We start from the raw sequence: 26,952 nt of genomic DNA on the forward strand, positions 1-26,952 counted from the left end.
AATCCTCCAGGAGTTAGGAAAAATGGACTGAGTAAACTTTATACCACGTTATTAAAAACGTGGGTTTCGGAAATTTTGTCAAGTACATTGTGCAAACATAGTATATTAATCATGATTATCTATTCATACCTCATACAGAGACTAATAGAAGATTAGTCAGAGTGACTAAGCGCTCTTAAAAGCTATATGAAAATTTTAATGTCTGTGGGTACACCTGGTTCAGCATTGGAAATGCTAAATTTATGGCAAATTCATTAAAATCTAACCATCAAGCTGTACTGATGATCAGTGAATTATTGAATTATAGTTTTTTCCACATTCATCAGTCTGAATTAAGACAGACATTGAAATAGTGCATTCCAGATCTCATCAAGTCTCACAAACTAAGAAGGGAATGATATGGTCATTACTGTGACAGAAATCATCCTAAGAAAGCCTAAGTCAGGAAGGGAGTGATGACACCCATTAGATGAATTTGATTTTTATATCTTGCTCAGTATCAAACTATCGCCCAGGTATTGTGTCAAAAGTTATTTTGCTACTGGAGGCACAAATTTTTGAAAGAGATATGAAATAGAATTTAAAGCAATTTATGGTTATTGAAAATCCTGTGACAATTTTCAGAAGATAAAAATGCTAACTGGTTATTGGAAAAAATTACTTTGTGGATATTTACATATGTTTATGGTTAAAATAATTGATGTAGTATCATTTCAACATTGTATTATTTGACACTTCTAAACTGAATTTCTAGTTCTATTTCAGTGAAATGTTAAATGGGTATATGTCATGGTAGATGGAGTTTCTTTTCAGTGGCTGTTTAAGGATTTCTGTTTATGAAAATACTTGGGGCATGCTGAGGTAAAAGATACAGCTATAAAGTAAGGCATAAGTCTTAATGGAGAGTCATAGTGTTACTATGTACATGTACTACTGCTAGTTTTGGATTATAAATGTGGCAGAACAATATTTTATTTTTATTTTAAATGTTTCAACGGAAAAGAAAAAAAATGCATATGGGAACATTTTCTAATGATCTTCAAAAAAAATATCTACACTAAAAATAGCGATTTGTTCCACTGTATTTTTATGAAAGTTTATTCTAAGTAAAAGTTTGATTCAGCTCACAAGAATATGATATTAATCTTGATAGTCAAGTCTTTGCCTCATGGTGAGAGCAATTTTGGTTAATAGCTTTAATGCTCAGTGAATTGTGTGATTTATTATTGTACACTGTAAAGTTATATGAATAAAAATGCAGCCATTGTATCTCAATATTAGTGTGCTGCTATTTTAATTGTATTTGAAGAATAATCAAGGGCCAGGTCTTCAAAACCTGAAACAGGAAAATAAAATAAATAAAAAAAAAAGCTAAAAATCTTGATAACTTATTACACAAAGGCATGAGGAACATTATTGCCACATCTTCTTGCAATTATTAGCTTCTACAGAGACACAAGAGCTACAATTATATGATTTAATGAAAGATACGTATACAGTGAGAGTAGTTTCATCTAGCTAATCTTAAAACAGTGAGATCTCTAACTTGGGAAAACTGAAATGAAGAGAGGCACCAATGACACTAGTATTGTCAGCCACATACTTTCACTGTGGTTTTGAAGGAAAGGTAGCAAGATAGAAATATGAAGTAAAAGGTAGAATTTTTTTATATGAACTTTTAGAATCATATGTGTAGTCCAAGTTTGGTTTGTATCACTCAAACCTGTCTTCATTGTCAAAGGGCTGTGATGTTAACCTGCCAGTTAGTTTCATCTGCCTGATATTTCACCTTTGTCTCATTTACACCCTGATAGCTTTACAAAAATTCTTTCGTCAGTGAGCAACAATTCACCGTGTTTAAAACCAACATAGCATTACAGAGTGACACCAACACTGAGGTTTTGTTATGCATTATTAAGTGATAACAACAACAAGTAATTCAAATTTACTACAGGAAGTCTCATTATTCAAGAGTCATGGTTATGATGATTTAATTTTGCATACAATATTGGTTTGTAAGGCAAGCCTTGTGTATGTTACAACATCTTATTGCATTTAAATGCAGTGATTAACAGCCTTAGTCTTTTCTTGCTGACCATGACTTTGTCAGATGCATGGGTCAATAGGAAGGGAAAGCAGCATGACATATTTGGCTACGCTGTCACAATGATGACAAAATAATAAATATTATATTGTTGAGAGTCTGTAAACAAACAAAACAAAATAAGGCACATACTAAAAAGGAGATTCTGTCATTTTCTGGAAACTAATGACTTTGAAAAATCTGAACTCTGCTTTGGTGTGTGCAATGCTGACCTTACACGTTCTCCAAAGGAGCACCATCTTTTGCATTTGAAAGGTGTGTATATAACACTTCTTATGAAAACTAAAGGAAGATACCACCTGATTAAAGTTCTTTACCTTTTGTCGTATCAGGTAAGAATGCAGAAAACATAAAGTTTCTTTAGGATCTAAAAAAAAAAAAGGTCGCTGTAAGATTGTATTTACTGGCATGACTTCATAGCCTGTCTTATTACCAAAATTCCTGCTTTTAAATGATTTTAAATGTGCATATTAGGAAGCGCACATTTAACTCAAACTTCTTTATCATCAGTTACAGCATAAGTGTACAGCTGTCTGGTGTATTTTAATGTGGATTATTTCCTCAGTAATTACATAAAACTGTGTTTTTCTTTGCCAAAAGTCAGGTGCAGAATGTTATTTTTCACTATTGTATGTGTGAGTTTTGTAGACATAAAAAAAACAACCCACCATATTAGTGAGGAGTTTTTCTTTAGCTGCAGCTTTAGTAAAGGTTGTCAGGGACTTAAATTTAGATTGGAATTGTTAATGTATCTGAGAGTTTCGTGCAGCAGAGCTGTGCGATAGAACTGTATGAAGGAAAAATGTGCCTCCTAGTGTAAACAAGGGGAAAAATGCAGTTTAATGAAAATGCTTGATAAATCACATTTTGATAGCTGCAAGCTGTGGATGTGATTCATTTTTCTTCAAAGAGATAGAGAAATAGCATATATTTAGTAGAGTTTTAAACCTACTCTAGGGAGAAAGCCTACTATGCGCTGTGGATGAATCTATGCAATAATTCCAATGGTTTAAACCCAGACAGGAATATAATAATTATGTCTTCAGTTGTCTATAAAACTAAGAAAACACTTGCCTAATTTCTACACCTCATTAATAAGTGCTAACAATATATGTTACATAACACAAAGTGATATCTTTATAAAAATAAAGAGCTGTAGAAAAAATTGTAACAAAAACACTTGGTAAAAAGGATGACCTTCAAATTAAGTAGAATATTCTATTATGTCCTAAATTATTAATTACAAATTACAAAGCAATTCCATATTCTTGGAAATAATTTTATAATGCTGTCTATCAATAATACTGTTTTGTGGATAGCTTTTTTTGTTTCCAGTACATTGAAAATTTTATGGATAAATGTGGCTGATAAATACCTGAGTTCCCACATTTTAATAAACCTAATACTGTGGTAGTTTAGCCAACTGATGTCAGATGTATTAAATCATACTATAATTCCAGTAATAAGTAGGAATATGTCTGTGGCAGTGGTTTAATTATGATTAAAGTTCAGAGTAAAGGCAAGACTGTCTTGTATTACACTTGGCCATATGATAGGGTCCCATGTGGAGAAGCTAAGCCTTTCATGCAAAGAGCTTTGGTTTTACAGTGTCACTATCATTACACCCAGTGGGTGATGATGGTTTAACCTTGTGGGCATACCCTCTGCTTAATCCTGCCTTTCATTTTAGTGCCTCAGAAGTTTCTTGTCTTACTTGGCAATATTGGAGTCCATAGCTGAGCATCCTAAGGTGTAGGAAGAAATATTACTCTGTTAATGCTTAGCTGCAGATAAATCACTGTCCATAGTTATTCTTGTGTTTTTATAATATGAGACTCTATGTGAACTAAAATAGGAACATTTGCCTTTGCGTCATTTCCTCTGTTTCATTAAAAAGCAAGTTCATACCTCACACAGAATCTAACCCTGTCACATTTAGCTACAGGCAAGTAGGAGTAAGAAAAACTGGAGTCAAGTTGTGAATTAGCCTACTGAAGAGCTATAAAATAGTCTGAAGTCTGAATTCAATCTTACTTAGCCCATGCACTTCTTTCTTTAAAAAGATAAATAAAATCTGAAAGATATAAGAGACATTGCTATCTTTTTACATCTCTATTGCCTCATTACGGTGAGAATTTTAAAATTGTCTTAGTTTAGAAAAGCCACTGTTGCATCTGTTCATGTTTGACTTTCTTTTCTCCCCATGCCCCAAAGCTAACAAGAGTGTAAATCAGGATGGCATAGCCATTGGATGAGCAGCAGGAGGAGAACTTGTCCAGTTGCTTCTCTAAGATGTACATCTAATGCATCTAAACTTTCTGCTGCTGCTGCTGCCATGCAAGATGAGATGGTCCTCAGATCCTCAGCAGTGAGATGCAAGGGCTAGATGGGGCATTTGGACTATTCAGACTCGTAAGAAAAATTTAGAAGGGTTAACAGGATTAAAGGATGGGAAACGTTGCACATTTGGAGAAAGCTGGTGCCTGTGACAGCCATCTCTGATGAAACCTAAGACAGTTTAAAACTACAGATCCTTTGCGAGTGGTGCAAGCTAAACATTACCTAGTCAAACCTCTGCCATAGCACAGTGCATAGAATTTCACACAAGGTTTCTTAAAGCAAGTCTGTATTTTCAAATAGTCCAGTGATCTATTTCCTTTGATGTTTGTATTGGGTTTACATGACAAGGCTGTGGGAAGTGGTGTCTGCAGGCGGTGCTTCTATGAGAAGAGACCAGAGGCTGCCCCCATGTTAGACAGAACCAAGTCCTGCTGACTCCAGAAAGACACACTTCTGCCTAAAGATGCACAGCACCTGGGAGAGAGGAGTAAGAAAAATGTGCTGCAAGCAGCAAGGTCCGTGAAGAAAGAGGGGGGAGATGGTACTTCATGCAATGGGGCAGAGGTTTTCCTGCAGCCTGTGGAGAAGACCATGGTGTCTGTCTCCTGCAGCCCATGAAGGAGTGCACCCCAGAGCAGGTAGATATGTCTTGAAGGAAGCTGTGGCCTGTGACAAGCCCATTCAGGAGCAGGCTTCTGGCAGGAACATTGGCCCCTTGGGACCCAATCTGAAGCAGTCTGTTCCCAAAGGTCTGCACCCCAGGGAGGGACCCATGCTGGAACAATTAGTGAAAGACTGTATTCTTTGGAAGGGACCTCATGTTGGAAAAGGGGAACAGTGTGATGTTGGTGTACATAGTTTAGACATGGTGTTCAAATTATCTTGGATCTGTAATAAACTGGTTAGTTCTTTGTAGGATTTTGAATGTTGTATTATTTTGCTCTTAAGCACTTTTTTTTTCTTTCTTTTTTTCAGTGTTGGTCCCCTACCTGGCCAGAACAAAAAGTAGTGAATCATTCAGTCCTTTTAACACTTCTACAGATAAATGACATAGTTAACAGTTTCAAGTTAAATATTCATTGCAAGAAAAATGAAACATAACTATTCCAAATCACAGACTTTTGAAAATCAGTTTCTTTCTTTATCATTCATTGTTTTGACCTACATGGGTACTTTTCCATGTAACAGTACTTTTTAGCAGTAGAATACCAACAGATTTTTCTGTTCTTTAGACAATTTCCATGGGAAATAAAAATGAAAAGCACAACTGAATACATATATCTTTAATCATGGTTAAGTGTATTAGAAGGGCTATATTAGCATTCTAGCTGCTTGATCAGATGATTATATTTGAGACAATTCACCTTTTAAAAGTGTGATAATATGATTATAGAATCATAGAATCATAGAATAGTTAGGGTTGGAAAGGACCTTAAGATCATCTAGTTCCAAACCCCCTGCCACGGGCAGGGACACCTCACACTAAACCATGCCACCCAAGGCCTCATCCAACCTGGCCTTGAACACCGCCAAGGATGGAGCATTCACAGCTTCCTTGGGTAACCCATTCCAGTGCCTCACCACCCTCACAGTAAAGAACGTCTTCCTTATATCTACCCTAAACTTCCTCTGTTTAAGTCTGTACACATTGCTTCTTCTCCTATCACTACAGTCCCTAATGAATAGTCCCTCCCCAGCATCCTTGTAGGCCCCCTTCAGATACTGGAAGGCTGCTATGAGGTCTCCACACAGCCTTCTCTTCTCCAGGCTGAGCGGCCCCAACTTTCTCAGCCTGTCTCCATACGGGAAGTGCTCCAGTCCCCTGATCATCCTCGTGGCCCTCCTTTGGACCTGTTCCAACAGCTCCATGTCTCTTTTATGTTGATGACACCAGAACTGCACACATTACTCCAAGTGAGGTCTCAGGAGAGCAGAGTAGAGGGGCAGGATCACTTCCTTTGACCTGCTGGTCACGCTCCTTTTGATGCAACCCAGGATATGGTTGGCTTTCTTGGCTGCAAGCGTACACTGCCAGCTCATGTTAAGTTTCTCATTGACCAACATCCCCAAGTCTTTCTCCGCAGGGCTGCTCTGAATCTCTTCTCTGTCCAACCTGTAGCTGTGCTTGGGATTGCCCTGACTCAGGTGTAGGACCTTGCACTTGGCATGCTTAAACTTCATCAGGTTGGAATCAGCCCACCTGAAAAGCATGTCCAGGTCCCTCTGGATGGCATCCCTTCCCTCCGGCCTATCAACTGAACCACACAGCTTGGTGTCATCAGCAAACTTGCTGAGGGCGCACTCAATCCCACTGTCCATGTCACCGACAAAGATGTTGAACAAAACTGGTCCCAACACCGATCCCTGAGGGACACCACTCATTACCATTCTCCAGCCGGACATTGAGCCATTGACCACAACTCTTTGTGTGCAGCCATCCAGTCAGTTCTTTATCCACCGAGTGGTCCACCCATCAAATTGATGTCTCGCCAATTTAGAGACAAGGATGTCATGTGGGACAGCATCAGCCGATTTGCACAAGTCCAGGTAGATGATGTCAACTACTCAACCCCTGTCCATCAGTTCTGTAGCCCCATCATAGAAGGCCACCAAACTGGTCAGGCAGGATTTGCTCTTAGTGAAGCCATGCTGGCTGTCACCAACCACCTCCTTGTTTTTCATGTGCCTTAGCATGCCTTCCAAGAGTATCTGCTCCATGATTTTGCGAGACACAGAGGTGAGACTGACTGGTCTGTAGTGTCTTGTGTCATCCATTTTCTCCTTCTTGAAAATGGGGGTTATATTTCCCTTTTTCCAGTCATCAGGAGCTTCACCTGACTGCCATGATTTTTCAAATATGATGGCCAGTGGCTTAGCAACTTGTCCTGGTTTAGCAGTAGCAGTCATTTTTTTCTACTGGTGCAGTGCTGTGTTTTGACTTTCGACCTGGGAATAATACTGATAAAGCCGATGTTTTCAGTTGTGGGTCAGAATGTTTACCCTGACCAAGGACTTTGTGAGTCTCATGCTCTGCCAGGGAGGAGGAGAAGCCGGGAGGAAGCAGGGACAGGACACCTGACCCAAACTAGCCAAAGAAGTATTCCATACCACAGCACGTCATGCCCAGGATGTAGAACTGAGAGTTCCCGGAAGGGCTGGATCATGGCAGGGTGGGGGTGAGGTACCGGTCGGTGAGCGGTTGTATTCTCTTGCTTGTTATTTCCTTTATCATTATTACTATTAGTGGTAGCAGTAGTGATTTGTGTTATACCTTAGTTATTAAACTGTTCTTATCTCAACCCGTGGGAGCTGCATCCTTTTGATTCTCCTCCCCGTCCCTCCAGAAGCGGAGGGAAGAAAGGTGTGGGGGGGGGGGAAGTGGACTTCGTGGTTCTGATTTACGGCCTGGGCTTAAACCACGACAGTTCTTTTTGGCGCCCAACGTGGGGCAGGAAGGGTTGAGATAACAACAGATCTGACCAAGGCACAATGCTGATTTATGGGCTCTCAAAGTTGTTCTTTTTGATGTCACAGTTTCTGTATGTCGTTGCTTACTTAGAGCCGGCATTTGCTGTGTCAGTGTTTATCAAGTGTGGGCCTTGGGCTAAGGTTCTTGTTTCATTGTACTTTATGGTAATGGCTTGCGATACGGGGGGGCTCCGGCAGCAGGGCGGGATGGACGTGGCTGTGGACTTGTACCTGGCCGTCCCGCTGCTCTTCACCGTCCTGGCCCTCGTCCTCTCCTCCGTCCTCGTGAGGCTGATGGGAGCTGAGGGGGAGCGGCCCCGGGAGCCGGCGGCGGCCGAAGCGGCCCGGGAGAGCGGCGCCGGGGACCAAGCGGCGGCGGGAGCGGGGCCGGAGGCTGGGAAGGAGGCGGCTGCCGAGGAGGGGAAGGAGGCGGCTGCCGAGCAGCGGGAGGAGGCGGCGGAGGAGCCGAGCCCCACGGCCGAGCCCAGCCCCGCGGCGGCCGAGAGCATTCCCCAGCAGCCTCCTGCCGAGCCCCGTGAGCCTGAGCCCCAGGAGGATGCAGGAGACCATGCAGCACTTTCCAGCAAGGCAGAGGAGGAAGATCTGGACTCGGAAAAAGAGAAGCTGGTGGTGAGAGAGCCTTCAAGCACAACAGCTACACCAGCCCCAGTGACAAGTACAGTAGCATCATTTGAGAGTTCTGAAGGTTTTGAATGGCCTTTGGGTACCCTTGGAACCTGCCTGCTGATTGTGATGGGGATCACCATGTTGGCACATACACAGAGTGTGTTCTACCCACGACCATTTTGTCTGATCCCGAGAGTTAAGCAGAGTCAGGTTTGGGTCTTGTCTGGGTTTAGACAATACAGGGGGACCGAGAGGTTTTCCCCAAGGCTGGACAGCCATGAGTGTCATGGTGTGTGGGACAGCATGGGCGAGTATCTAATCCACTGGGCCCCTCCAGTGCTTTGGAAGCGTCGGAGATGGAAGGCAGCTGTGTGGAGTCCCCAACGACAAGTTGCAGAGACTGCTGCAGGGGAGGGTGAATTATTTTGAGCCTGATGGGCCCATGGCACTTCAGGCCATGAGGGCAGAGATGCAACATAGAGATGGACTCATGATCGAGGGGTGGACTTTGCAATGGGCCTCTCCTGCTCTGAAAGACTGTTACAAGTGATGGTATATTGAAAATGTGGGATCTGAGCATGACATGAATGGTATGGAATAAGGGGTGGATACTGTCCTGGTTTAGCAGTAGCAGTCATTTTTTCTACTGGTGCAGTGCTGTGTTTTGACTTTCGACCTGGGAATAATACTGATAAAGCCGATGTTTTCAGTTGTGGGTCAGAATGTTTACCCTGACCAAGGACTTTGTGAGTCTCATGCTCTGCCAGGGAGGAGGAGAAGCCGGGAGGAAGCAGGGACAGGACACCTGACCCAAACTAGCCAAAGAAGTATTCCATACCACAGCACGTCATGCCCAGGATGTAGAACTGAGAGTTCCCGGAAGGGCTGGATCATGGCAGGGTGGGGGTGAGGTACCGGTCGGTGAGCGGTTGTATTCTCTTGCTTGTTATTTCCTTTATCATTATTACTATTAGTGGTAGCAGTAGTGATTTGTGTTATACCTTAGTTATTAAACTGTTCTTATCTCAACCCGTGGGAGCTGCATCCTTTTGATTCTCCTCCCCGTCCCTCCAGAAGCGGAGGGAAGAAAGGTGTGGGGGGGGAAGTGGACTTCGTGGTTCTGATTTACGGCCTGGGCTTAAACCACGACACAACTTCATTCACCAGCTCCTTCAGGACCAACGGATGGATTTCATCAGGTCCCATGGACTTGTGTACGTTCATGTTCTTAAGACTGTCTCGATCCACATCCTCTCCTACGGTGGGCCTAGGGTCTTCATTCTCACAGTCCCTGTGTCTGCCTTCCAAGACTTGAGTGGTGTGGTCAGAGCCTTTGCCAGTGAAGACTGAGGCAAAGAAGTCATTAAGAACCTCAACGTTCTCCAAATCCAGGGTAGCCAGTTCTCCTGATATCTTCTGAAGGGGGCCTGCGTTGTCCCTAGTCTTTCTTTTATTCGCTCCGTACCTATAGAATCCCTTCCTGTTATCCTTAACATCCCTAGCCAAGTTTAATTGTAACTGGGCCTTAGCTTTCCTAACCTGGTCCCTAGCTTCCCAGACAACATCCCTATATTCTTCCCAGGCCTCCTGTCCTTGTTTCCGCCATTTATAAGCCTCTTTTTATCTTCGAATTTTTCTCAGCAGCTCCTTCATCCATTTAAGGAGGTTTCCTGCTCTCCTGCTGCACTTCCTTCTAGTTGGGATGCAACACTCCTGAGCTTGGAGTAGGTGATCCTTGAATATCAACCAGCAGTCTTGGGCCCCCCTGCCCTCTAGGCCTGTATCCCATGGAACCTTACTAAGTAGGTTCTTGAAGAGGCCGAAGTGTGCTCTCTTGAAGTCCAGGGCAGTGAGCTTGCTGCACGCTCTTCTCACTGTCCTGAGGATCTCAGATTCAACCATCTCATGATCACTGCAACCAAGGCTGCCCTGGATCATCACATTTCCAATGAGCCCTTCCCTGCTGGTGAGCACGAGGTCAAGCATGGCACCTCTCCTTGTTGGCGCCTCTATTACTTGCAGAAGGAAGTTGTCTTCTGCACAATTGAGGAACCTCCTGGATTGCTTGTGCCGGGCCTTACCGTCCCTCCAACAAATATCAGGGTGGTTGAAGTCCCCCATGAGAACAAGGGCCTGTGAGCATGAGGCCGTTCCTATCTCTCTATAGAGCACTTCATCCACAGATTCCTATTGATCAGGCGGTCTGTAACAGATTCCCACAATAAAGTCTCCCATCGCTGTTCTCCCTTTAACCCTGACCCACAAACTCTCTATTGACTGCTCACTTGTCCCCAGACAGAGTTCCATACTCTCCAGCCTATCTCTAACATAAATAGCAACTTCACCTCCTGGTCTGCTGGGCCTGTCTTTTCTAAAGAGCCTGTAACCTTCCATTCCAATGCTCCAGTCATAGGAGCCATCCCACCATGTTTCTGTGATGCCTATTATATCATACCCCTGCAGATGTGCACACATCTCTAATTCTTCTTGTTTGTTCCCCATGCTACAGGCGTTTGTATAGAGGCATCTGAGCCGAGCTCCAAATGAAGCCGGCTCATTGGCTGGAGTGGCTGGAATATCTCTACGTAGCTCCAAGCATTTATTATAGGTGCTGGCAACTGACTGGGTGTGTTGGGATGAAATGATGCTGCTCTCCCCCAACACATCTAGTTTAAAGCATCCTTGACCAGTCTGGCAAGCCTCCTACCAAAACCGCTCTTTCCCTTGTCAGACCAGCTTCACCAGCCCCCAGTAGACCTGGCCTACTAACTTGGGTCCCAAGTTCTAGATACCGAAACCCCTGACTATGGCGCCACCCTTTTAACCACTTATTAACTTGGCCAATCCTCCTAGCCTTTTTAAGGTCTTCCCCTTTATCCTGGAGAATTGACAAAAAGACAATCTGAACTCCAGAGCCCCTAACCACCTCTCCCAGGGCTCTGCAGTCCTTCTTTATGTTCTCCAGGCTACTGCTGTCTGTATCACCAGCACCCACATGAATCACTTGAAGTGGGTAATAGTGGGAGTTACTAGAGCAGGCAGCCTTTCTGCAACATCCCTGATCTATGCCCCTAGTAGGCAACACACCTCCCTTGAGAATGGCAGCAATATTTTTTAAATTTTTGATGTTTCTTTTTCTGAAATTCAGTGAAAGTTATTATTGCCAGCTATGATTCTTTGTTACATTGATGCTAAGATTCATTTTCTGATGTTTCACATTCTGTTTTTAGTGGAGTCTTAGCAGTGTAACTCTTATTCACAATGGTAAACATTTAGTTATTTAAAAGAAAGGTTATAGTTGTGAGAATAAAGGTGTTAGGTATAGCATGGAATTGTCAATTTCAGCATTCAAGTGGTTGCAAATTCCAAGTAGAGTTAGAATTGCCAATGGCTGCAATGAGAGAAATAACTCCATATAGGAGCAACTCCATTGCACCAGCACAGACTTGGACCAGACAAACTAGGAAGCAGGTTCTTGGTGAAAGAACTGGGAGCCCTGGTGGACAACAAACTGACCATGACCAGAAATGAATCCTTGAAGAAAAGGAAAAAACATCCTGGACTACATTAGAAAGGGTATTGCCAGCAGATTGATGGAGATGATCCTTCCCCTCTGCTTAGTATTGGTGAGACACATTTGAAGTGCCAAGTCCAGCGCTTGGCTTCCCAGTATAGAAGGGAAATAGAAATATGGAGCGAGTCCAACAAAGACCCTTAAATGTGATTGAAGTATTAGAGCATCTGTCACTTGAAGAGATGCTGAGAGAAATGGCACTTTTCATCCTGGAGAGGAGAAGGCTTAGAGAGGATCTTATTAAAGTGTAAAAATACACGATGGGCTGTGGGGAAGGAGAATGGAGATAGAGGCAGACTCTTCTCAGTGGTGTACCAAATGAAAGAAGGGGCAACAGGGACAAACTGAAATACAAAGAAATTCTCTTTAAACATAATGAAAAAAAAACCAAACCCACTCACACTTTCTTACTCTTGGGGCTCTAGAACTCTGTACCAGGTTTCCCAGAGAGATTGTAGAGTTCCCATGCTTGGATATTTTGAAAACTGAAGTGGACATGGCTCTGGTTGACTCTGATTTGAGTAGGGAGGTTGTATTAAACAATTTATAGATGTCCCTTACAATCTCAAACATTCTGTGATTCTAAAATCATAGAATAGAGTCACAGAAACATAGAATGGTTAGGATTGGAAAGGACCTTAAAATCATCAAGTTCCAACACCTCTGACAGGGGCGGGGGTGCCTCACCCTAGAACATGCTGCCCAAGTCACTGTCCAGCCTGGCCTTGAACACTGCCGGGGGCATTTACCACTTCTTAGGGCAACCTGTTCCAGTGCCTCACTGCCCTCACAGTAAAGAACTTCTCCCTTATATTTACCCTAAACTTCTTTTGTTTAAGTCTGAACCCATTACTTCTTCTCCTATCACTACAGTCCCTGATAAAGAGTCCCTCTCTGACACCTCTGTAGGCTCCCTGCAGATCCTAGAAGGCTGCTATGAGGTCTCCATGCAGCCTTCTCTTCTCCAGGCTGTGCAACCCCAACTTTCTCAGCCTATCTTCATCCAGGAGGTACTCCAGTCCCCTGATCATCCTCGTGGCCCTCCTTTGGACCTGTTCCAACAGCTCCATGTCTCTTTTATGTTGATGACACTAGAACTGCACACAATACTCCAAGTGAGGTCTCATGAGAGCAGAGTAGAGGGGCAGGATCACCTCCTTCGACCTGCTGGTCACGCTCCTTTTGATGCAGCCCAGGATACTGTTGGCTTTCTGGGCTGCGAGCGTACACTGCCGGTTCATGTTAAGTTTCTCATCAACCAACACCCCCAAGTCCTCAGCAGAGCTGCTCTGAATCTCTTCTCTTCCCAACCTGTAGCTGTGCTTGGGATTGCCCTGACTCAGGTGTAGGACCTTGCACTTGGCTTGGTTGAACTTCATGAGGTTGGCACTGGCCACCTCACAAGCGTGTCAAAGTCCCTCTGGATGGCATTCCTTCCCTCCAGCATATCAATCAAATCACAAAGCTTGGTGTCATTGGCAAACTTGCTGATGGCACACTCAATCCCACTGTCCATGTCGCTGACAAAGATATTGAATAGGATTGGTCCCAACACCGATCCCTGAGGGACACCACTTGTTACCGATCTCCATTTGAGCACTGAGCCGTTGACTGCAACTCTCTGCATGTGGCCATCCAGCCAATGTAATATAGATGCGAAGAAAGATGGAAAGAAAAATCTGTATTCACTAAGCTACTGGTTTCTGATGCACTTGCCTAAACATACAGTGTAGTGCCATTTATGATAACATAGAGTGCGCATATATCCATATCTGACTTACTTGTGACAGGAATTGTTTCTACAGGAAATCAGGCAGCATAATGAAAAGACATCTGAAATTACACCAAAACCTACTATAGGGCAACTATATTAAGACTCAATAACTACACTAGTTCACCTAAACACTCTTTACATAGAAAAATATAGACCATGCTAGGCTTGATAAGAACATGATAAAGGAATAAGACCAATGGTCTGTCGCGTACCATACTTTGTGTGGGCAGTGGAAGAAGCTATATATGAGAAGTACTTTTAGCTCCTAAGTTAGGTATCTGAACTTCGTCTAGCACATTTCATAGAGAAGAGTTCCAGACATTAATGATGGAACTCAGCTCCAAATCATAGTCTCCTGAATTTGGATGCTTACATGTAAAGATCTAAAACTTTATCCTAAGTGTCTAAGATCCCTTTTTAATTTCATGATCAATAAAGCTTTAATTTCATCTTAAAGCAGGTTCCTTAAAAAAAGCTCGCTAAATTTTCACTCTAGAGTCCATTTACTATATTTCTGTTGTGAAATAGGAGTATACTATCAGCTCAAATACCAAACTTGTATATGGATATTTGAAAATAATTTAGCTCCAGAATGTATATGCTACTTAAAATACTCTGAGGTTACCTACCTGTTGTTAACTGCACTGCCTGCTTTCACATTTGGCACCCTAGGATATTTTTAAACTGGCATTGCACACGAATTGTTAAGCAGCAGCAGTGAGGTTTAGGTTGAGATTCATTCAAGAAGAAGTTAGCAAATTTAGTTAACTAAGTGTGGTGTTATATACGTAACCTCTTGGTATCTATAACTCATTCAGATGTGAGTTAGGTAGTCTGAGCTCCAATTGTAGTCAGTGAAGACCTAGTCAGTACCATAATTGAGTCTAGACACCCACTCAGTTGGGTGTCTAATTCAGTGTGAGAGGCATAGTTTTCCAGACTATATTGACTAGATTGTCATTGTGTATAGGGGAAGCTTAGACACCTAAATTTAGCTGATTCCATCAAATCCAACCTTTTTTGTGAGATGAATCCCAGCTGTTCTTTTTGCTAAGGAAATACTCTTTGGGGAGATTTAACAGTCTTTTTAACCTACCTGCACATGACATTTTTCAAAGGAAAATGAATTTTTTTAATTTCCTGTCTCATTTTTACAGTACTAATTAAATATAAATACCAATTTACATACTTTCCTTTTTCTCTTTTTTTTTTGGCAGAGCTTCAGCTAAAACATTGTATGTTTTAACTCACAGTCCTAAAGAAAAAATTCTAATATTTTTGTTCTGTAATCAGTTTTTTTCCCATCGAACAACCACCAAATATTGTGTGGTAAATAGTATAAGTTTCATGCCATTTTGAAAAAATAACATGTCTTGAAGTGAAGATTTTGCATTTTGACTGTCTCTTTAAGAATGTCCTTATGGGACACTCCTGGAAATCAGTAACAGGATATTGAGTTCCTTCCTTAAAGCAAATGGCTTGATAAGATTTTGCTTTCCGAGAAGGAAGCCTAGTGCTTCGGTAGAAAAAAATGTGTTACATTAAGAAACATCATTAGATGTCAGTGTCCTCAGATCTGACCTAATCTTGTCCATAGGTAAAGTATTCATTTTGTTTATTATGCTTATTTTATGGCTTTGCAATTTTGTTTTTATCAGATTTTATATTTGCTTCTTTGTTATAAATCTAAGGAGAAGTCCATGCATATGAAGGGAGGTTCCCCGAATAAGATCTGAAAGTTATTTGTTATATGGATAATGAATAGTCTCTTTCAAACATTTACCTTCCCAAGGAATGCTTAATGTTTCTCTGCATAAACTTAATCTGTTTGTTTTAAACACGAGAAGAGGGAGGAAAGATGAATTAAGTAGATCAAAAGCAAATAAGGGATGATATTTACAGTCTAAAACATATATAAGTAGACCTTCTGGAAATAGGAATAACAGTAAAATCATTTTTCTAAAGCTTTATTCCCTTTCATACTGATACAGGTAAATACATGATAGAATAAGACATGTAGGGAGAATGAAAATAGTAACAGAACACTTATTCTGTTAACCCAGCACAACATCTTACATTTGTTTATTCTTTGGTTGCAAGGTGAAAGCTTGCCTTCCAGAGAGAAGTCATCCAGAAGTGATAACATCATAAGCAAGCTAACTTAGGACACATTTACCTTTGGCAAGGAAATGTAAAAGAGAAAAAAGAGAAAGCCTGAAACCCTGGGGGTTTTCCCATCTGCAATAAAATACATAAATAGAGACATAAATAATACTTTCACTCTCAGGAAGGTTAGAATATTTTGCAGGTTTAGGAGAAAGCTTTTCAATCCGTGTTACATAACCACAAAAATTTTAAAAATGTTATTCTTTGCTTAGTAACATCTGGTCATCTTTAGAAAAAAGTAGAAATAAATATTTTCTTGTTTATACCTACATATTATTTTTATACCTTAATAAGTGTGGTTATAGATACATTAGCAACTAATATCCAGAACAGTAGGAACAGACCTGAGTGCGAAGCAGCTGGTGCTGAGATTTTTACTGCGTATACTCCTGTGGGGTTTACTCTGAATGCATGTGGTCCCATGGGCTGAATGCCCATTAATTACTGAAGAATAATTCTGGTTTCATTTTATCCAAAAGGAATCCCATACTTGTGTTCCAAAGGGGCTCCACAACACAAACCCACATGTTTCAAGTGGAGATGACTGAGAGATTCTTGTCACATATACACTCCCAAAAGTCAATGTAGCCATACTGTTTGGTAATGTATTTCTTTCCCCATGGTCCTACCCTCCTATCATTTTAAAGAAATTTGATTACAGAACTATCATCTAAATACTGCATGTTTAAATATTCTCAGCATATTTATGGTGATTTTAAAGTTCTTCACCCTGAAAAATACACAAAAATGTCATTTTCAAGATAAAACTTGAAATGAAATGCTATGTGCCTACACATAGAGAAGGATTCTTTTTGCTTTCTTGGTTATATGCCCAATTACTCTTTTAGATTAGATCTGTGTTGTCTTCAAGGTCTAAAGAACATTTTTAAGTTCACTGAAAAAGATTGAATAACTTCTTCCTTTTACTTTAGCCCTACTAAACAGTACTGAAGTATTTTACTACATAGCTGCATTTATGGAAAAATGTCATGGAGATAACTGTTGAGGGTATACTTTAATATCAAGTAAAAGCATCAGTTATAAATGATTCATCCATCTAAAGTAACTGGAAAAAAACTTCTTAGCTTTATAATCATTGCATGTTTTTAAATCCAAAAAACTCATGGTGTGCATGTTTATCATTTTACTTGTCCTTTTTTTTTGCTTATGTAAAATATATGTATGACTGACATTACAGTGTGATGGAATGATTGACCAGTTTTGATATTTAGCTTTTACTGAATATTAACTGAATATTAACAAATCTTTTTCTGTTAAAGAGCAGTGTTCAATTACGGAATTTAAGGGAAAGCAATTTGGTAGTCAAAGCACCTAAGTTGTTACAATTTAAAATGTATTTTAAATAAGCAAGCACATATTTCAATAATGCCAAAGACTTCTACTATAACACAGGAAAGGCATAAAAAAATTGATTTTATTTTCAGTAGACAAACCAATGCAATTTGGGTGTTTTGGGGTTTTCTGATTTTTTTTTTAAATACATTGGGTTTGCAAAATTAGAATCATAGAATCATAGAATAGTTAGGATTGGAAAGGACCTTAAGATCATCTAGTTCCAACCTCCCTGCCATGGGCAGGGACACCTCACACTAAACCATGCCACCCAAGGCCTCATCCAACCTGGCCTTGAACACCGCCAAGGATGGAGCACTCACAACTTCCCTGGGCAACCCATTCCAGTGCCTCACCACCCTCTCAGTAAAGAATTTCTTCCTTATATCCAATCTAAACCTCCCCTGTTTAAGTTTGAACCTGTTACCCCTTATTCTGTCACTACAGTCCCCTATAACAAAACTTATATTGAAATTATTAAAATTATAACAAAAGAAGCTGGTTTTAATTGGTAGTGTTATTGTAAAGCCCCTGAAAACTGAGCCACTTACTAGTTGTGAGTGTGCATGTGATCTAGCAAGCACAGCATAGTCATTAACTAATGGATTGTAGCTATAGTCCTTCAGTAAAAATATGTAGGTGGTTAGTGTTACCAAGAATTTTAAAGTCATTTGTAGGTTCGCTTGTGAAATTAAAATTCTAATCAAAAATTTTGTTGCGCTGCTGCCTTTTTCAGCTGATTTAACTGCAGATACCTTGAATCATTCAGAAGAAGAACCAAATGACTCAAAAATAATAATCCATACCACAGTGGATTCATTGTTTGAATGATAGTTTCACAGTTTATATATTTATTTTAATGAGAAATTAAAAGAATAGTATAAAGTAATTCCTTTGTGCCATTACTCCAGGTCTATTTTTTTATACTATACACACATCCTTTATTATTGCTTCATTATGAATGGAAATCATACATTTTCAATCATAAATAGACAGTTAATAATATAAATTTTAATTTGCATGAGCAACTGCACTGTTTAGAGACACATGAAACCCACTTTTTTTCAGAAGAGTGAAAATATCTAACATATGTTACAGATTAATTTAGGTCACTGTGCCAGCTGTAAAAGGTAAATATAAGATAAATATATGCATATATATGCATACTGATATGCATCATTTTAACACGTTCAGCTAGGGTAATGAGATGTTCAGATAATATAGATGTTTAGTAATGATATCGACCTCTGGTTACCCAACTTCTCTTCAGCATTTAAAGAGATATCATGACTGATCTTAAAGATGGATGTAGTTAAAAATAACGTTATGCATCTTGATACTCCTGATACTCTGTGCAGTCTACTCAGACTCTTATGGTCACATTTTCAAGAATGTCTATGTAGAAGTCCAAGCTCACAAGCTGTATTTATGAATAAATGGACTGCTTTGTTAGGCCTTGTCTGTGCAGTTAATCTCTCAGAATCCTAAAAAAGTAAAAAAAAATGTTTATGTATACTTAATTTTCTAGCCTATATGAGTCATGCCTCTCAACAGAACAAAATACTTTGGTCTTAAAGAGTATATATCATACTCACGTTCTACCCTGAAAGTCAGACAGCATTTTTGAGCTACTTTTTGCGTAAATAGCAGAAGAGGTCATGTCCAAAGAGGGAGACAAAATGAAAAAGACAACTTTAGAGAAACTTGTGAGTTTATCCATATTATTTTGCAAACAATGACAATGTTATTATGAAAAAGTTATAGTTTGAAAAAAGTCTGGTTAAACAAAAAATAATAAAGATTCATAGAATCGCCAAATAGTAAGCAGTTTTGCATGCTTTATTAGCTTTTGGGCTAAAGATTAGCAGCTGGTTCCTCAAGAACATACTTGAATAAATAAATCTTTATTAAAATAAAATAATAGTTAAAGAAACATTTAAGAAATTAAAGTCTGATCCACTGGAAGATATCTTAGCACAAAAGAGACTCATGGGTCAGAGTCTTCCATTTTTGGAGAAACATTTTCTGTGACCTTTTATAAGTGTATCTAGCTTGCTTGCTTGTTTGATCAAAAGTATATTCTACTCTTCTGTCTAATTTAGTTCAACTGCTGTGAGTCTCCACACACTAAAAGACTAAATCCTGGGGGCACTGTATGTTGATATCTGTCTATATTTCGTTTATTTAATTTAGAAATCAAGTATTAAATACAAGATAAAGTATATTTGTCAATGGAACAAGTCCAGAAGTGACTGTTGCCTACTCTATTGCACAAGTGCAGGGAAAGAAATAGAGAGAGATTAGACTAGGATTAGTGGAAATGCAGAGAAAGGAATGTCCTTGAAGCTGATAGTAAGCTATGCGCATGGTATATGGAAAATGGAGTGCCAGGGAAATGACATTGGTACAGGTAGTTTTTCCATCTACATTGAAACATTTTACAACCACTCTGTGCTGCTCAGAAAGCTGTTATATTTATGGCTCAAAAATGTCCATGAATCATTCTGTCAGCTGAAAAATCTTCAAGGGAAGAATGCTTGTCCTCAGAAGATTGCAAAATTCCAGAGCAAACTAGAAAAGAAACCAAACTGAGAAAGAGAGCACTTAGCTGGGGGAAAAGATGAGTGCCATATTGCTTAACTCAGCCTCCTTCCTTTTTAGTCTTGTCAAATGTTTGCTTGTATCAAGATACCAACCTATTCAATGTTGTATTCTGTTACAAGGTATATGGCATCTCATAAATTTGGCAGTTCACTGACAGCAGTGTTCTACTTTTCTATCTTGCCCGTTAAAATCTATTTAATCAGGTTGAGGCTACTAAATCTGAGGAGCATGTTTAGACTAGCCAATGTGTTAAACTGTCATGGTGCCAGATGTAATGCTTAAGAGTAGATAGCACTGACCTCCAAAATATTGAGGAAATACTTGCACATTGTATATTTCTGCTAACACTAACAATAGTATAAGAACAGAGTTTTGGTTGTATTTTGTGGGTTTGTTTTTTTTTCCTTCACATATATGTGGTATTCGTCAAACTTGCAATTTCTATACATTATGTTCAGTGGATCCAAAATTAAAGTTTAATTCGTAAGCAAGTAAATCTGTAATGTGACAAGTGTACAGTGATATATTCAGTCTCAGGAAAATATAGTAAAGATTCAAAAATAATGCTATGGTTTCTTTTAATAATTTGGCATATAAAATCATAGAATAGTTAGGGTTGGAAAGGACCTTAAGATCATCTAGTTCCAAACCCCCTGCCACGGGCAGGGACACCCCACACTAAACCATGCCACCCAAGGCCTCATCCAACCTGGCCTTGAACACCGCCAAGGATGGAGCATTCACAGCCTCCCTGGGCAACCCCTTCCGGTGCCTCACCACCCTCTCAGTAAAGAATTTCTTCCTTATATCCAATCTAAACTTCCCCTGTTTAAGTTTGAACCCGTTACCCCTTGTCCTGTCACTACAGTCCCTGATGAATAGTCCCTCCCCAGCATCCTTGTAGGCCCCCTTCAGATACTGGAAGGCTGCTAGGTCTCCACGCAGCCTTCTCTTCTCTAGGCTGAACAGCCCCAACTTTCTCAGCCTGACTTCATACGGGAGGTGCTCCAGTCCCCTGATCATCCTCGTGGCCCTCCTCTGGACTTGTTCCAGCAGTTCCATGTCCTTTTGATTTTGAGGACACCAGAACTGTACACAATACTCCAAGTGAGGTCTCACGAGAGCAGAGTAGAGGGGCAGGATCACCTCCTTTGACCTGCTGGTCATGCTCCTTTTGATGCAGCCCAGGATATGGTTGGCTTTCTGGGCTGCGAGCGCACACTGCCAGCTCATGTTCATTTTCTCATTGACCAACATTCCCAAGTCCTTCTCTGCAGGGCTGCTCTGAATCTCTTCTCTGCCCAACCTGTAGCTGTGCCTGGGATTGTTTCCACCCAGGTGTAGGACCTTGCACTTGGCATGCTTAAACTTCATCAGGTTGGCATTAGCCCACCTGAAAAGCATGCCCAGGTCCCTCTGGATGGCATTCCTTCCCTCCGACCTATCAACCGAACCACACAGCTTGGTGTCATTGGCAAACTTGCTGAGGGCGCACTCAATCCCACTGTCCATGTCACCGACAAAGATGTTGAACAAGACCAGTCGCAACATCGATCGCTGACGGACACCACTCATTACCGGTCTCCAGCCGGACATGGAGCCATTGACCACAACTCTTTGCGTGCTGCCATCCAGCCAGTTCTTTATCCACCGAGTGGTCCACCCATCAAATTGATGTCTCGCCAATTTAGAGACAAGGATGTCATGTGGGACAGTGTCGAACACTTTGCACAAGTCCAGGTAGATGACATCAACTGCTCTGCCCCTGTCCATCAGTTCTGTAGCCCCTTCATAGAAGGCCACCAAATTGGTCAGGCAGGATTTCCCCTTAGTGAAGCCATGCTGGCTGTCACCAACCACCTCCTTGTTTTTCATGTGCCTTAGCATGTCTTCCAGGAGAATCTGCTCCAAGATTTTGCCAGGCACAGAGGTGAGACTGACTGGTCTGTAGTTCCCCGAGTCATCCATTTTCACCTTCTTGAAAATGGGGGTTATATTTCCCTTTTTCCAGTCATCAGGAACTTCACCTGACTGCCATGATTTTTCAAATATGATGGCCAGTGGCTTAGCAACTTCATTTGCCAGCTCCTTCAGGACCAACGGATGGATTTCATCAGGTCCCATGGACTTGTGTACGTTTAGGTTTTTTAGATGGTCTCGAACCAGATCCTCTCCTACGGTGGGCCTAGGGTCTTCATTCTCACAGTCCCTGTGTCTACCTTCCAAGACTTGAGTGGTGTGGTCAGAGCCTTTGCCAGTGAAGACCGAGGCAAAGAAGTCATTAAGAACCTCAGCCTTCTCCAAATCCAGGGTAGCCAGTTCTCCTGATATCTTCCGAAGGGGGCCTACGTTGTCCCTAGTCTGTCTTTTACTCGCTCCGTACCTATAGAATCCCTTCCTGTTATCCTTAACATCCCTAGCCAAGTTCAATTCTAACTGGGCCTTAGCTTTCCTCACCTGGTCCCTAGCTTCCCAATATATTTCTTCCTGATATATTACTTCTTAGCCCAGATTAAATAATTGGATCATTTAAATTATCTTAAAGAATGAAAAAATTTAAATCTGTTTTCCTCTGGAACAGATATTTGACTATAAACTGGAGCTTAGTGTCTACCTAAGTCATTAAGAATGTTTCTTTTTTGATGGAGTTTATTCTACAGCTTTGATCATTTGGATCAGCCAGTCACCATCAATGTACACCATCAGTGTAGCTAATTTATGTCCCTGGATGATACTCCAGTAAAATCCCAGTTTAAAATAGTTGAGAGATAACCGATTTAAAAGGAAAAAAAAAGGAAAGCAAAAACAAATAATCAAAAATAATCTTGAGCTTCTTCCTATAGTTGAGGATCAGCTTTGCTGATAAGATAATCTGCCTTCTAAAAGGTTTGTCAGACTAGGCCATTGATCTGTTTCTTAAAAGGCCAAACTGCAGGCAACTTGAATATAGTGCTTTCTATTGTAATAGTTGGTTGTTCTCAATAATAGAAACTGGACATTTTTAATGGAGAGAGAAAAGCAGAGATTTTCATTGTTGGGCATTTGTTTGTTTTTTCAAGGTGCTGCCTGTTCAGGCAATACATGTGAGAAAAGTTACCCTTAGTTGTCAATGTAAGCCTATTTGTTTGATGGTCAAAAATAAAAACTTAATTAGTGTAGACATCTAAACTTCCAGCCATGTGTGCACAGACATACAGGGATTTTTCTCCTTCTGTAACAAATGCCATTTAAGGAAGCACCAGAATGATCAACCAATTATGAAGCACTATGTTTATTTCTAAATCTGTTTTGCATAGTATGTTCTTTGATACACTGTACTAATAAAATAATTTCTATTCAACCATACAAAGTGTAATAAAGAATGAGTACCTTATCTATTGCTGTCTCTTGTTTGTTCAAATCTTTTCATAAAAGTCTGTTATAAAACTTTACCACTTCCTGCCATTTCAGCTCTTCCCAAGTAACACTTTTACACTATAAGGTTAAAGACATACCATTTTTATCTTCATTAACATGTTATGTGATAAACAAATTTGGCATGCAAGAATTTCTCTGTGTTAAGATTAATTCAATCATTAGACTAAATTTTGCTGCACTACAAATACACTTTTCAACCTATTGAATTTATTACCTAATATCTGTGGGCAGTGATTAGCAGTTTTGCTCATTATCAGTCTGAACCTTCTACATAAATCCTGGTCTCAAATCGTTTGTTTAATAGTTCCCTGAACTTTTTTTAACCTTTCTGGCTCAAGTGTTTCAGCTAGATTTTTAAAAGATAAATATTTGATTTTTCATGTTTAAGCTTGACTGTAAATCAGAAAACTATATGAAAGATTCTCTGCAACTGCATAATGTTTCTCATTACTCAGCCTGGCTTTATGTTATGAAATGAGTGTGTACATTTTTATTTCCCTAAATACTTATATTTTTCAACCTCATTCACTTAATATTTTCTGCCCCTTCCTTTCCCCTCCATGCCTCCTTCCTCCCGCTCCCCATTTGCTTTTAAATATATTGGATGTGGTTTCCAGGATTTTATGGAGATGTATTGGGTGCAGGTGCTCAAATGCTGACAGCGGCAGGGGCTGCAGGGTGACTGCTGTGAGAAGAGGCTGGGGCTGTCCCATGTAATCTACAGACAGTTCCAGCCAGATCCAACTGACTCACCGCAGGGCACAGCTGAGCCCCACAGACAAGGAGGTGACACATCAGGGAAAGTGTGTTTAAGAAAGGGTAAAAAATATTGTCTGGTAATGAGAAGTAAGGAAAAATGTGAGAAGAACATCTGTGCAAACATCACGGTGCGAGAAGAAGGAGGAAAAAAGGTACTCCAGGCACCAGCGTAGAGAATTCCCTGCAGCCCCTGGAGAAGACCACGCCACAGCAGATATGTCCATGTATCAGGAATGAAGGAGTGAAGTTGAGCCTGGAAAAAAGCGGGGAGTGAGAGGAAGGTGTTACTTTTTTTTTCCTCTCTCTTTTTTTCTCACAACCCAGTTCTATTTTCATTGCTAATAAATTAGATTAATTTTCCCCAAATCAAGCCTATTTTACCCATAGCAGTAATTGTTAAGCTGTCTTCTCATCTTTATCTCAACCCACGAGTGTTTCTATCTTGTTTTCTCTCCTATCTTGTTGAGAGGGGAAGTGAGAGAGTGGCTGGGGAGGCATCTGGCAGCCTGGCAAGGTCAATCTACCACAGGTGGTAATTTATGTTAGTTGCCTAGGAAAATGACCTCAGAGTTTAAAGAAAAGTATTATACATTTTTTATATGAAAGTATTATGAGGAATACTCATCCTTGCAGAGAAGATCCCAGGTAAAACGTTATGGCCAGTTTTTAATCTATACCACATTCTTTAAATTTCTAGCTTCCCACTGTCTCAGTTTCTGTTTTATTTTCCTGAAGATGCCCTAGTCCTCTAATCCATACTTGAATATAACAAAAATTTTGCATATACTACCTCTGTGACATTACCATTCATATATATACGTGAAGAATTTTGGCAGAAGATGTCACAACTCTTCCTAATCACACATAAAAAAGTTTTGAGTAACTAATGTTTTGAACATATACGTATTTGGATTTCAGAGAAGGATTCTGTCGTGTCACTGGGGCTACTCTCGTAAGTATAAAATTTCAGAACAGGGCCTATGCTGAAAGAAGTATTGCTCTCTCCTTGCTTCCACCTGAGGTTTTGTTGAAACCTTTGCTTCCTCAACAAAATCTTTCCATGCGGAACAACAAGCTTTCTCCTAAAATAGCTGTATTATTCTGTGTTTCCATCTAGGAAGACAAGGTTCCTTAGTGACATATGAGAATACTATTGGAGTCATAAAGCCAAGGATAATAAGCTGTGTCTCACCTATGTTACAGTCAGCAGGAAGAGGTAGCAGCAAGAAACTAGAATCTATTAAACACAGATTGTTTTCCTGATTTCTTGCATGAAGAAGCTGTAGAGAGTCTGAGACAGTCTGCCATTCCATCCCCTTAAAAGGGCCGTAGCCATACCATACAAAGAAAACACATCCACAGTATAAGGTTTTGCTTTCCGTATAAGCAAAAGTGAGCCTGGGAAGAAAACCCATAGCTTTGCCAATCCAGTTCTGCTCAACAGAAGCTCTTTCAGATTCCAAATGATCTGTGCTGTGCCGTGAGTGACCTCATTTACACTGTGTCCCAGAGATTTTGAAGGCTGCTTTACAGAGTGATAGAATATAACAACAACGCTTTGAATATTCATATTATTTTTAAAGGATATTTTTCTTTTCAGTTGTTACAAAACAACATCTATAAATAAAATAAATACATGGTCACCAAAAGCTATCTGAAACATTTAAGAGTGCTACTTTTTTGATTGACATCTAGCTTTATGTTAAACGCACTACTGTGAGAATCTTACAGATCAGAACAAAAATTCTGGGTTTTCATACTTGTGGGGTTTTTTTTGGAAACCAAGCAGGAGACACTGCAGACAATGCTTTGTACTGTATTCTATTTACCTCCTTCCCCTCCCAACTATAATACGTTGCCATTCTGAACAGCTTATTCAGAAAATATGAAAACAAATTCTGAATATTAAATTATGTATACCTCAACCTGAAAAATGTGTCTTAGGAAACTCAAGGGTTAGAGTACTTCAATTCACATTGAACAAAACTTTTTTTTAACCTAGAAATACCATTATAATTTATTTCCAGGTGAGTATATTTTTACTGAATGTCTGTATCTGGAAAAGCATTCATATCTTTCTTTTTTTTTTTTCCCTAAAATTACTGCCCTGACATACAACTGTGAACGGCTTAAAAGGAAAAAACTGTAAACAACTGTCACAGAATACGTGGATGCTTCACAAGCCTTTGCTTGCAGTCATTTTTTTCAAAATACTGTGAGAGACTCTGCTTATGTTTCCATTATAGAGAGACTCATTCTCTGCTAAATAGTGTGTGGATCTTTTGTCCCTCGTGCTTTATTATTTCATCCTTTGGATCTATTTTTTGTTTGGTTGAATAGTCAACTATTTAACATGAATTCGGATAACCTTTGAAAATGGGTTTTCCTGATGTTTGCTATGCAAGACCTGTTCTCTGAATGCAAACAGCAGCACTCTTGAGATGGGTTTTGGTTTGTTTTACTTTGGCTTTCTTTGATTCCTCCCCCCCGCTTTTTTTTTTCCTTATCTGACTACAAGGCATATTTAGGTGTGTAGGCCCACAATTGCTTATATCGCTTCCACCTTCTGTCTGTACAACTGGCAATCCAGATATAAAATGCAGTGAGTAGAATAAAGACATTAAAAAAACTCCAAACGAACCCAAAACAGGGAATAAGAGGTAAATGGAGCAGTCTGGTCAGGGTACCAGGTTTCCTGATGTTAAGAGAGACCCTTGACTCGTTATGTTATAATACATCCTATGGGTCAGTGTTTCAATTTTTATG

General features: G+C 40.2%; 1 protein-coding gene across 3 annotated transcripts in view; it reads left to right on the forward strand.

Moving 5' to 3' along the window:
* Positions 1-26,952, forward strand: part of PCDH9 (protocadherin 9) — a gene marked incomplete at its 5' end in the record, with an annotated part of 738,691 nt that overhangs the window by 458,654 nt on the left and 253,085 nt on the right. The window lies entirely within an intron of this gene.

Source organism: Psittacula echo (genome assembly GCF_963264785.1).
Source record: "Psittacula echo genome assembly, chromosome: 3".
Taxonomy (NCBI): domain Eukaryota; kingdom Metazoa; phylum Chordata; class Aves; order Psittaciformes; family Psittacidae; genus Psittacula; species Psittacula echo.